At 54.5% G+C, this 12311-nt stretch overlaps 1 protein-coding gene across 2 annotated transcripts in view; it reads left to right on the top strand.

The window, feature by feature from the left end:
• The window catches only part of CDK14 (cyclin dependent kinase 14), a 75950-nt gene that overhangs the window by 22611 nt on the left and 41028 nt on the right, over nt 1–12311 (top strand). The window contains exon 1 of one of the 2 annotated variants that reach the window (XM_029070874.2): nt 4406–4926. The exons of the other annotated variant lie outside the window; for it this stretch is intronic. The gene's annotated coding sequence lies outside the window, so the exon portion shown is untranslated. Of the gene's footprint in view, nt 1–4405; nt 4927–12311 lie in introns of those variants that run through there. 2 annotated transcript variants of the gene reach the window in all.

Genomic DNA, 12311 nt, shown 5'->3' with positions numbered 1-12311 from the left:
GAGGGTGTTGGAAATCCTTTCCTGGGGCCTGAGCAGAGAGATTTTTGTGGAAGAATTATGGAGAAAAGCCAGCAGGCATTTCTTGAGGCAATGCAAGACTGGGTGGTTATTTGATAATGGCTCCAGCTGCCTCTTGACGGCTGTGGCCTCCGTTCTCCCTCCCCACCCTCCTTCGCCCCTGCTCCCCCTCCCTCCCTCTGGGGTCAAGGGGTCACATCGGATGTGCCACGAAGGAGTGTTTTCTTACCGCGGTGAATGGGGGCTCAGTGAGGTGGGGCTGGAAGGGGAGGTGGGGGTCGGCGGGGGAGGGAGCTGTCAGAGTTTGCTGCGATCACCTCTGTGTGTTTCCAGACAAATATTTGATTCTTCAGTTGAGTGAATTACAGTTTTTCAAATGAGTTAAAAACCCTACATCCTGGTAGACAAATGTCAGGAAACTCCCAATGCAGTCGGCCCCGGCCCCTTCCACCCCAGTGAAATCAGCCCCCTAGTTCCCCCTGGGACGGACCACGTGTGCCAGGGTGCAGGAGGATCCAGATGGTGTCTCTCTCTTCCCCTCCTCCCCCCTCGCCCCCCGGGGCAGACCACGTGTTTTGTGGTGTGGGAGGAGTGCCAGGCTCCAGATGGTGACTCTCCCCTCCCCTCCAAGGAGAAGAAGCTCAAGTTTTAGGGCCAAGATCTCCCACTGCCTCCTAAGAAGCCACCTCCAGGAGGCTGTCCCAGATTACCCTGACCCTGGCCTTGGCACCCCACCAGGTACTTTGGCACTTGGTAGGCCATTTGTTTATGTGTCAGGTATCTGCCCAGTTCATTGATTCTATGTTTATTGTCCTTAGTATTTAGGCTGTCACTTATCCTTTATGTGTTTGGAAGTTGCCCTCTGCTTGTCTCTGCCTCCCCTCCCTGTAGATTGTAAGATCCTTGAGGGCAGAGGCCTGGGTTGGAGCTGCCCCCAGCAGTAGCAGCAACAGCAGTAGCAGGGCTCTGGGTCAGCTTCGACTGACTTGCTCTGAAGGCCACGAAGGTCACTCACCATGGAGTGAGGAAACATCACAGCCCTTTAACCCTCATAAGGGTGCTCCGTAACTCCTGTCCCCACTGCTGGAGACAGAGAGGTGGCTCCCAGACCCCAGCTCCTCCCCAGCTGGGATCACCCGCTTTCCGCCTTGCCCCACCACCACCCGACCCTCTCCCTCCCCTTCCCAGAGCCTACCCCAGATTCCATCCTTAGCAGGGCTCAGTCAGGGTCTCCAAGCCCAGCTCTGTTGCGGGTCCCAGCAGCACTAACAGATGAGGTCCCGCCCTGGTGGGCGGCATCCTGGGCTCGCCTGGCCGTCAGGATGGGCTCTGGGCCTCGGTGCTAGCCACCAGAGTGGAACACTCCCCCCGGCCACCCACAATAATAATAATAATGTTGGTATTAAGCCCTTACTATGTGCAGAGCACTATTCTAATTGCTGGGGGAGATACAGGGTCATCAGGTTGTCCCACATGAGGCTCACAGTCTTAATCCCCATTTTACAGACGAGGTAACTGAGGCACAGATAAATTAAGCGACTTGCCCACAGTCATACAGCTGACAAGTGGCAGAGCTGGGATTCAAACTCATGACTGCTGACTCCCAAGCCCATGCTCTTTCCACTAAGCCACGCTGCTTCTCTAGAGAAGCTGACCCATCTAGACCGGCCACACAACCCCCAGGCTGGTTCTGCCCCTGACCATCTGGGCGGAGGGGCCTCTGCCTGGTTTGGGCTTCCTGGCCAGAGGCTAAAAACAGAGAGGTTCCAGAGGCAGGCGGTCTGGTGGGTGGTCTCTCTGGGGCCAGCTGGACTTTAGCGGGGAGGAGTGGTCTCTGTCACTGGTTTATCCCTGCTGTCGTTGCCCCCCACCCCTGACCCTCCTAGAGTCATTGGGAGAAGTCCTCCCTCTCCTAGGCTGCCTGCACGGGGAGCAGAAGCATTCCTTCCCAAACTTCGGAATGTTGGGAATGGGAGGAGGGGGAGCAGAATCCCCTCTAAAAACCTGGAGAAGGTTGGGAAGCTTGAGGCCCGGGGGAAGGGAGGGGGTGCGGAATCCTCAGTTACAGCTGTTAGAAGTAGCTTGTGGACTAGTGGAAAAAAGCACGGGCCTGAAGGTCAGATGACCTGGGTCCTAATCCTAGCCCTGCTGCTTGTCTGCTGTGTGGCCTTTGGCAAGTCACCTTGCTTCATAGGGTCTCAGGTTCCTCATTTGTAAATTGGAGATAAAATATCTGGTCTTCTTCCTACTTAGACCGAGCCCATGTGGGACAGGTACTGTATCCCGCTTGAAAACTTTGTCCCTACCCCAGTGCTTGGTACAGTGCTTGGCATATAGTAAGCCCTCAACAAATTTTTATGGTATATGTTAAAGAGCTTACTATGTGCCAGGCATTGCACTAAGCACTGGGGTAGATACAAGCTAATGAGATTGAACAGAGTCCTTCTCCCACTTGGGGTTCACAGTCTTCCTTAATCCCCATTTTGCAGATGAGGTAACCCGGCACAGAGAAGTTAAGTGGCTTATCCAAGGTCACACAGCAGACAAGTAGCAGAGTCAGAATTAGAACCGAGGTCTGGGCTTTTTCCACTAGACCAAACCACTTCTTAAATACCACTGTTATTATAATTTTTATTACTGGAATATCGGGAAAAGTGGCGGAATCCCTGTAACAACCCTGAGAATGCTGGAAATAGGAGGCAGAACCCCCTGAACCAATCATTAGACATTGGGAATGGAATCGGAATCACCTGTAATAACTGTTAGAACATTGGAAATGGGATCCCTATAATGGCTGATAAAACACTGGGAATGAGGGAGTGGAATTCCCTATAGACTCCCCTGTAAACTGTAAGCTCATCAAGGCAGGGAATGTGTCTATTGTTGTACTCTCCCAAGCCCTTAGTACAGTGTTCTGCACACAGTAAATGCTCAGTAAAGATGATTCATTGAATGAATGACTGTTAGAACATTGGGAATGGGGATTGGTTCCCTGTAATGACTCTTGAAATGCTAGGAATGAGGGAGAAGGGTGGAATCTCCTGTAACGACCATTGGAACATTGGGAACGGGAACAGGGTCTCTCTGAAACAACCGCTGGAATGTTGGGAACTGAGGGATGGGAGCCCCTGGACCAACCGTTAGAGCGTTGGGTCGGTTCTGACTTTTCCAACCAGGTTCTTCCTTGCGGGAGCAGGTTGGAGCCTGAGGACCATCCCATCCAACAGGGAAGGATGTGGTGGCATGGGCGGTTTTTCCTGATTTGCCTGCCTGACCGCTGCTTTCCCAGAAAGCCTGTTCTTCCCCTGGGTTGCTGCGGGTTGTGTGGATGTAGGGCCCTCGCACCTTTCCCCATTGACCAGCGCAGTGCTCAGAGCCCAGAGGAAGCCCTAAACCCATGTCGGGAACAAGGGGGGGTTCCGGAGCCAGAGGGTCACATTCATGGGAAGCTGCCAGAGAAAGCTGCACAGAAATGGGGTGAGAGCTTGACTGGCTGTGAGCGAGTGCACTGAAATCTGGGGGCGCACGTGTGTGCATGTGCATACGCGCATGTCTGGGTGCCTGCCGGAGAGGGTGGTGGTAGGGTGTGGGTGTGTCTGCTTCATAAATGTGACAGGGGTGTGTGTATGTTTGCTTTAGCTAGATTTATGCATCCACTGAGAACATGCGAAGGAAGACGATTCAGGCTGAGTGTCTGAGTCCAGTTCTGACCCCAGCGCTGACCCCCAGTAGGTCGAGGCCTTGATCTCCCTGACCCGGAGGGTCCGACTCAGGGCCCGGGTGCGGACAGATGCCTGGCCCAGGGTCCTCTCGGCCGCCTCCCGCCTGCCGGTCTGCGGCGCTGACTGGGGCCGGGCTGTGCTGCCGCTCTCGGGCCTCCCTGGCCCCCTGACCCTGACCCCCTGCCTCCCACGGCAGGGCAGGCAGTCAGATGGGGCTCCGGGAGGCGATCGAGCCATCGTGGTCGTAGACTGGGGTGACCGAGGCGGCCGGGGGGTGGGGGCATCCGGCCGGACGGTGGAGGTGAAACCCCAGCCCCGGCTGGGCCCCCCGGCCCGCTCCGCAGCGGAAACTGCAGTGGGGCGAGGTGGGCCTGACCGGCTCGTTCCCTGGCCGGGGGTGGTGGGTGTGCACACGTGCCTGTGTACACGCACGTGCACGCACACACATACACACACTCACCCTCTTGGGCGTCCTTGGTTAAGTCGAGTGATGGAGTGTGAACTTTGACCCCCACCGGTCCTCCCCCGAGTCCCGAGGGGCTTTTGTCCCTGCTGCCGCCGCCGAGCGCGTGCCGCCGCCGTGGGGATGGGCGTGTACGCCGGCCCCTCCGCCCCGATGAAGTCACCGGTGGCTGCTGCTGCTTCTGCTGCCGTTGCCGCCGCCGCCGGTGGTCGGTGGTCCAGCCCAGCTAACCAGAGCCCGGGGACCGGCGGACCGGGGGGCGTGGCGCTGCCTCCACCGTGTCCGTGTGGGTCCTGGGGCCGCGGTGTCCCCGCCGCTTCCGCCGCCGTTACTGCTCCTGCCGATGCTGCCGCCTCTGCCCCCTCCGCCCCCTCCGCCGCCTCTGCTTTTGGCCAGCCAGCTTCCCCAGGGCTCCCCTGGCTAGCCCGGCCGCCGGCAGGTCATCCCTGCAATCCCCGAGCCGGCTGAGGGGGGCCGCCCGGCAGGAGCCGGCTTCGTGGGGGAGAACGGGGATCCGGACCCTCCTGCTCCTTTGTGCTCAGCAGTGGCGTGGGCCCCTCCGGCCCCGAGAGATCAAGCGGCCAGCCGGGCTTCCCGCCACCGCCGCCTCCCCCTTCTCCGAGCCGGCGGCTGAGCTGGGAGCGGGCTGACACTGCAGACGCGTCGCTAGCGTCCATGCTGGAGAGTTGGGGGTGACTCCAGCCCGGGGGACTGCAGAGAGCGGTGAGATGGAGCTGGCGCCGGAGGACCCGTCGGGGCCTGGGAGGAATGTGGGGGGAGGGGGGAGATGGGGAAGAGGCCTCATCCGAGCCCCTTCACGCTTACACCCTAGGAGAGAGATCGATTCTGGGCTTCTCGGGGTTTCATCGTTCCCCTTTCCGGGCTCGGACCTGCAGTCACCGCGTGCTGTCCCAGGAGTCCGGGAGCTCCGGGACACATCTCTGGCAGTTCCCCCGGCTGCCACTTTGGCTCTGGGAGCACCGACCCCCAGGGGGGAGCTGACGGGGAATGGCCCTGCAGTGTTAGCCCAGGCATGCACATGCTCCCCCACAATCACCTGCGCTCGCCTATGTTTGTCCGTGTTTGCCCATGCTCACCGTGCTGGCCCTGCACTCTCCCATGGTCACCTGGGCTCACTCGCCTGTGTCCATCCGTGCTCACTCACCCAAGTTTACCTGTGTTTTCCTGTGCTCACCCGTGCTTGCTTGCCTGTGTTCACCGTTCTTCCATGCTCATCCGTGCTCACTCACCCTTGCTCACCAGTGCTCTCCTATGCTCACCCACCCCTGCATGCCTGTGTTCACGCTTTCCCATGTTTGCCCTTGTATCCTGGTGGGCTACTGGATCCGTGCTACTTAGTGGGGAGTGGGGGGTGGAGAGAGAGACCGTTGTGTGTGTAGTTGGGGGGGCGGGAGGAGGGGAGAGGGTGCATGAGTAGCTCTTTTGAACTCAGTAGTCCCCAGGAGGTTTCTAGGTGATGCCACAGCTGAACCCAGCTGGAGTGTGGGCGTGGGACGTGGGCCTGGGCAGGCAGAGCTGTTCCCCGGGGAGGGGGTGGGCAGCGGATCCGTTCGAGCCCCAAGCACCGCCATGGCGCGGGCTTGACTAGATTGTTTGGGTCGGCCGCAATCTTGCCGGGTTCCATCCGTGAGCTGCTTCAGAACCGATCACCGGCTCCCCAGCTGGAAGGGAGGTGAGGCTGCGCTGGGCAGTAGGGCATCCCAGGTGTAGCTATCTCAGAACTATGATCAGTGCTACGTGCCTAGGAAGTTCTTATTAAATATGATAATCTTGATTATAATAATGTCCTGCTGAACCTGCAAACAATATTTGACATTTCTTGAAAATTGAGTGTCCCACCAACATATGATGCCACCCTGGAAGAGCCCAGCAGGAGACACTTTCCAGGTGGGAAGGTTGGCGCTTTCTTCCTTCCAGCCTCTCTCTTGCCTACCGATCCCTTGGTCCCATCAGAGCCCCCATCCCCCATGCAGGCCCCCAGGGGCCTCTCCCCTTGCTCTGGGCTTCAAGGTTGTCCAGGGCATCCCCCTACTCCCCCCAACTCTCTGGCCAGGGTAGGGGGTGTTTCAAGGTTGCTCAGGTCTGGTGCCCCAAACCCTGGAGGGTCCAGGCCGGGGCCTGGCTGGAGCAAAGTGTCTCAAAATTTGTTTCAGCGTTCTGACTTTGGAGAGTACCTCGAGCTGCTTCCCGGGAGGGGGCAGGGACCCTGTGTACCTTCTCTAATGTATTCCCCAAAATGCTTAGGCCAGTGACAGTAAGCTCCTTGAAGGCAGGGATGGATCGTGTTTACCTACTATATTGTTCTCTCCCACTGCTCAGGCCAGGGCTCGCCATGCAACTGCAAGCTCTCTAAGGGCAGGGATCATGTCTACTTGATGTATTATATTCTCCCAAGAGCTTAATAAGCATTCAATAAAAAACATTGATTGATTGATCGATCGATCGGCAGGGCCGCCCTTGGCCGTTTTTCACTACTGGTCACTGGTGGTGGGGCCTGGCCCAAACAAGGCCATCCCTTGCAGTTTGAAGACCCTCCACCAGGCCTTCTGGACATGCCCAGGGTCTCCTGAGGGAGCATAATGTTGATATTTGTTAAGCGCTTACTATGTGCAGAGCACTGTTCTAAGCACTGGGGTAGACACAGGGGAATCAGGTTGTCCCACGTGGGGCTCACAGTCTTCATCCCCATTTTACAGATGAGGTAACTGAGGCACAGAGAAGTTATGTGACTTGACCACAGTCACACAGCTGAAAAGAGGCAGAGCCAGGATTCGAACCTATGACCTAGGTGGAGGATGCCCTCTGCACCCCTGCCCCCCCACTGGCAGCCACTCCACAGGACCACAGGCTAGAATCCGAGACCAGGATTTCCCAGGTTTTTCCAGATCCCAGGGCTTTAAGTCCTGGCAATTCAGTCCCTCAGGAGAACCTGGATTCAGCCACTCCTTGAGCCCTGCTCACTCTGGGACCTTTGTCACCGAAGGGAGGCAAAGAGGCTTCCGCAGACCTCAGCAGGCTGTGGAGTGGGGGAGGAGGAGGAGGGAGGAAGGGGAGGGAGGAGGGGGAGGGCAACCGCCGGCTGGGGGGAAAGGAGGAGGGGCAGGCTCCCGCTGGCTGGGGGGAAGGGAGGAGTGGGAGGGCCCTGCTTGCTGAGGGGAAGGGAAAAGGGGGAGGGCCCCTGCTGGCTGCGAGAAAGGGAAGATGGGCAGGGTCCTAAAAGCTGGGAAAGAAGCAGCTTGGCGGAGTGAAAAGAGCGCAGGCCTGAAAGTCACAGGACCTGGGTTCTAATCTTGGATCCACCACTTGTCTGCTGTGTGACCTTAGGTGGAACTTAACTTCTCTGTGGCTGTTACCTCATCTCTAAAATGGGAATTTAGATTGTGAGTCCCATGTAGGATGTGGACTATATCCAACCTGATTACCTTGTATCTATCCCAGCGCTTAGTAGAGTGCCTGGCACATAGTAAGCACTTAACAAATACCATTAAAAAACAACAAAAATCCCCTAAATACCATAAAAAAGTGGGAAAGAAGTGAAGGAAGGGGAGAGGGGACCCACTCACTGGAGAGAAGTGAAAAGGAGAGTTAATCAGGCTAGGAGTAGCAGCCACCGCCCTCTGTTCTGGAGAGAGGTGCTAAAGAGGCCTGGGTCCTGGAGGCCACCATCTAATGGTCCAGTAGGGGAACAGGTGGGTGACAGGAAATATCCACGATGATGACATGAGCAGGAAGGTATGGTGGGAACCCGGGCAGTATGGTGTAGTAAGGGAAGGCTTCCTGGAAGAAGTGGGTTGGGAGCAGAGTTTGAAGGCGGGGTGGACTAAAGTAGGGAAGGAGGCCAAGGAAAAGCTCCGACCACTGGCCTCATGTCTCCACCAGCTCCTTCTGTCATCTACATTGGTTCTCATTGCCCCTCCCCCTGCTCACTCTGTCACCCATCCCCGCCAGATTCTCTTCCCATTGTGTCTTGTTCTCCTCCAATTGCTCACCTCCAACCCCTCGTTTGTGATTTCCCCCCCAAAAAAGAAACCCACCAGACCTCTGTTGTCTCTATCTTGAAAGTCCTCCTGAAATCTCCCCTCCCCCAGGAAGCCTTCCTGAATTAATTCACCTTACCCCCACCTCATCAATCTAACACCCTCTCGAGGAGCTTCAGCCAGCCAATCAGTGGTATTTATTGAGCGCTTACTGCGGGCAGAGCAGTGTTCTAAGCACTTGCAAGATTACAGTATAGCAGAATTCATAGACATCTTCCCTGGCCACAAAGAGCTTACAGTCCAGAGGGGAATACAGATATTAAGAGAAATAAATCAATTATGGATTGGTACATAAGTACTGTGGGGCTGAAGGAGGGATGAGTAAAGGGTGCAAATGCAAGGGTGACACAGAAGGGAGTGGGAGAAGAGGAAATGAGGGTTTAGTTGAGGAAGGTCTCTTGGAGCAGAGATGCTTTTAATAAGCTTTGAAGGTGAGGAGAGTGATCATCTGTTGGATATGGAGAAGGAGGGCTTTCAAGGCCAGAGGCAGGAAGTGGGCGTGAGGTTGGTGGTGAGATAGATGAGATAGAGGTACAGTAAGTAGGTTGGCATTAGTGGATCGAATTACCGAGGTAAGGTAGAAGGGGGAAAGTTGATGAGTGCTTTAAAGCTGATTGTGAGTTTCTGTTTGATGCGGAGAGGTAAATGGGGAATCACCGGAGATTCTTGAGGAGTGGAGAGATCTGGACCGAACTCTTTTTAGAAAAATGATGTAGGCAACAGAGTGAAGTATGGACTGGAGTGGGGAGAGACAAGAGGTGAGGCAGTAGCGAGGAGGCTGATACAGTAATCGAGGCAGGATAAGATAAGTGCTTGGATCAGTGTAGTAACAGTTTGGATGGAGAGAAAAGGGCAGATTTTAGTGATGTGAAGATAGAACCGATAGGATTTGGTGACAGATTGACTGTGTAGGTTGTATGAGAGAGATGAGTCAAGGATAATGCCAATGTTACAGACTTGTGAGATAGGGAGGAAGGTGGTATTGTCTACAGTGATGAGAAAGATGTGGGGGCACAGGGTTTGGGTGGGAAAATAAGTTCTCCTTTGGACACGTTTACTTGGAGATGTCGGTGGGGCAGGTAGAGATATTCTGAAGTCAAGAGGAAATGTGAGACTGCAGAAAAGGAGAGAGATCAGGGCTGGAGAGGTTAAATTTGGTTGTCATCTGTATAAAGATGATAGCTGAAGCCATGGGAGCGAATAAGTTCTCCAGGGAAGTGGGTGTAGGTGGAGAATAGAAGGGGACTGAGAAAGAGACTGAGAACGAGTGGCCAGAGAGATAGGGGTTACCTTTATGACATCTCTACTTGGATGTCCCAGTGACGCCTCAAACTAAACATGTCCAGAACAGTACTCCTCATCTTCCCACCCAAAGCCTGTCCTCCCCCTGACTTTCCCATCACTGTAGACGGCACCACCACCCTTCCTGTCTCACAAGCCCATAACTTTGAATTTACTGTCGACTCCTCTCTCTCATTCAACCCACATATTCAATCTGTCACTAACTCCTGTTGGTTCAACCTTCACTACATCGTTAAAATCCACACTTTCCTCTCCATTCAAACTGCTACTACATTAATCCAAGCACTTATCCGGTCCTGCCTCGATTAATGTATCGGCCTCCTTGCTGATCTCCCTGCCTCCCTTCTCTCCACACTCGAGTCCATGTTTCACTCTGCTGCCCAGATCATTTTTCTACACAAACATTCAGTCCACGTTTCCCCACTCCTCAAGAAACTCCGATGATTACCCATCCACCGCTGCAGCTGACAGAAACTCCTTACCATTGGCTTTAAAGCACTCAGTCACCTTGCCCAATCCAGCCTGTGAGCTCGTTATGAACAGGGAACATGCCAGGTAATTCTGTTGTATTATATTCTTCCAAGCACTTAGTATACTGCTCTGCACATAGTAAGCGCTCTATAAATACGATTGATTGATTAACTACCTTACCTCTCTTCTATCCTACTACAATTCAGCCCACACACTTCGCACGTCTAATGCTGACATACTGTACCTTGATCTTGTCAATCTCACCGAAAACCTCTCTCCCAAGTCCTTCGTCTGGCCTGGAAGCCCACCCCCCCAACACCCCATCTTCATATACCGACCATCTATGCCTTTTTGAAGGCACATCCCCAAGAGGACTTCCCTGACTAAGCCCTTATTTCCTGTTTTCCCACTCCCTTCTGCATCACCCTTCCACTTGGGGTTACTTGGATCTACTCCCTCAGCCCCTCAACACTAATGTACATTATCTGTAATTGATTTATTTATATTAATGTCTGTCTCCTCCTCTAGATGGTAAGGTTGTTGTGGACAGAGAACATAGCTACCGACTCTGTTAGATTGTAGTCCAAATGCTTAACTCAGTGCTCTGCACACAGTAAGTGCTCAGCAAATACAATTGATTGATTGATTGATTGATTGGACAGTGTCAGTGAAGCCAAGGTTGGATAAAGTTTCAAGGAGAAAAGGAGTGGTTCAAAGTGTCACAGGCAGCTGAGACTTCTAGGAGGTTTAGGATGGAGAAGAGGCTGACAGATTTGGCAAGAAGAGGGTCACTGGTGACCTTAGGGCAGTTTCCACGGAGGGAAACTGAATGGGATGGAAATAATAATAATGATGGTATTTGTTAAGCGCTTACTATGTGCCAAGCACTGTTCTATCAGACTGGTAGGGATCAAGAAGAGAATTAGGTGAGAGGAAGCGGAGACAGTGGGTATGGACAACTCTCTCAAGGAGTTTGGAGAGAATGATTGTTTTTATTAAGTGTTTACTATGTGCAGAACACTGTAGCAAGCACTGGGGGAGAGAAGCCACAGGTGGGCAGAGTCCTTAAGGAGTCCTCCCGAGTGCTTTACACAGTGCCTGGTGCTCAGGAAACACACTGATTGATTTCTAGTCTAGCCTAGCTTGGTTTCTGGCCTAGACAAGAGGGGTGGCACCAGGAGAGGATGGGTGGACGATGCGGGAGCTGTTGAAGAGGAAGAGTTGGCAGGACGCCTTAGCAGATTGGGTGTGGGAGGGGAACGAGGGAGCCGAAGATGAGTCTAAGGGGGTGTGTCAACGATGGCGGGAGGGATGGAAGGGAGTTGAGTGGTTCGGTTTTGGAAATGCAAAGCTGGAGGTGGTGGTAGGATGCTGCTCTGTGACTTTCCGTTTCCTCCTGCCTCCAGGACAGTTAAATGAGTATGGAGACTCTTTGCAGTCCTGCAGGCGGGGGTGGGGAGTGACATTACAGAACCTCTGTGGGTGGAGGAGTGGGGAGGCGACATTGCAGAGCGTTTGAGAAGCTGGGACAGGAGCCGTGAGCAGGTGAGCGGGTGACCTCTATGAGCCATGTGGCCGAAGAGCCAGGACTGACCCTTGGAAGGCCCTCACAGTTAGAGTGGGCAGATGACCGAGGGGTGTAGCCAGAGAGGCTGCTGTTTCTGTCGTGACCCGTGTTGTGTCGTGACCACTGCCCTGGTCATCCTCCACAGCCTCCCAGCTCCCCCCGACATCCAGGTCCCCGTTTGCAGAGCGAGGCTGAGCAGCTGAGGGCCAGCTGAGGGCCAGCTTGTGTTTTGTCATCTCCTCTTACTTGTCTCAAGGCCCTATTTCTCAATTAATCAATCAATCCATCAGTGGTATTTATTGAGCACTTATTGTGTGCAGAGCAGTGTACTAAGCGCTTGGGAGTGGACAATGCAACAAAATAACAGAGTTGTTGACACCTTCCTTGCCCATAGTGAGCTTATGGTGTAAAGTCTAGCCAGTCTTCATCCTGGATCCATTTCTCCCCGGTGCTGAGCTGACGTTCAGGGCATGGTGGTCCAAGTGACCACCCAGCAGGCTGTTTTCACTCCCAGTTCCTCTGGGCCAGTGCTTACCTCCTCCTGGCCCTCTGGTTGCACTGCTGATTCCGCTAGAGCCATGGGATGTCGCCAGCCCCGGGGCTCCGCACTCTGCTGCCACGCTCCGCCAGCGTTTCAGGGTTGCCCTTTCCTGGATCTACCAGAATCAATTGCAAACCCAAGCTTCCTAGTGCTGGTGGTGCCAACAGGG

Source organism: Ornithorhynchus anatinus, chromosome 8, assembly GCF_004115215.2.
Source record: "Ornithorhynchus anatinus isolate Pmale09 chromosome 8, mOrnAna1.pri.v4, whole genome shotgun sequence".
NCBI lineage: Eukaryota > Metazoa > Chordata > Mammalia > Monotremata > Ornithorhynchidae > Ornithorhynchus > Ornithorhynchus anatinus.
This window is presented reverse-complemented; position numbering and strand designations above follow the sequence as displayed.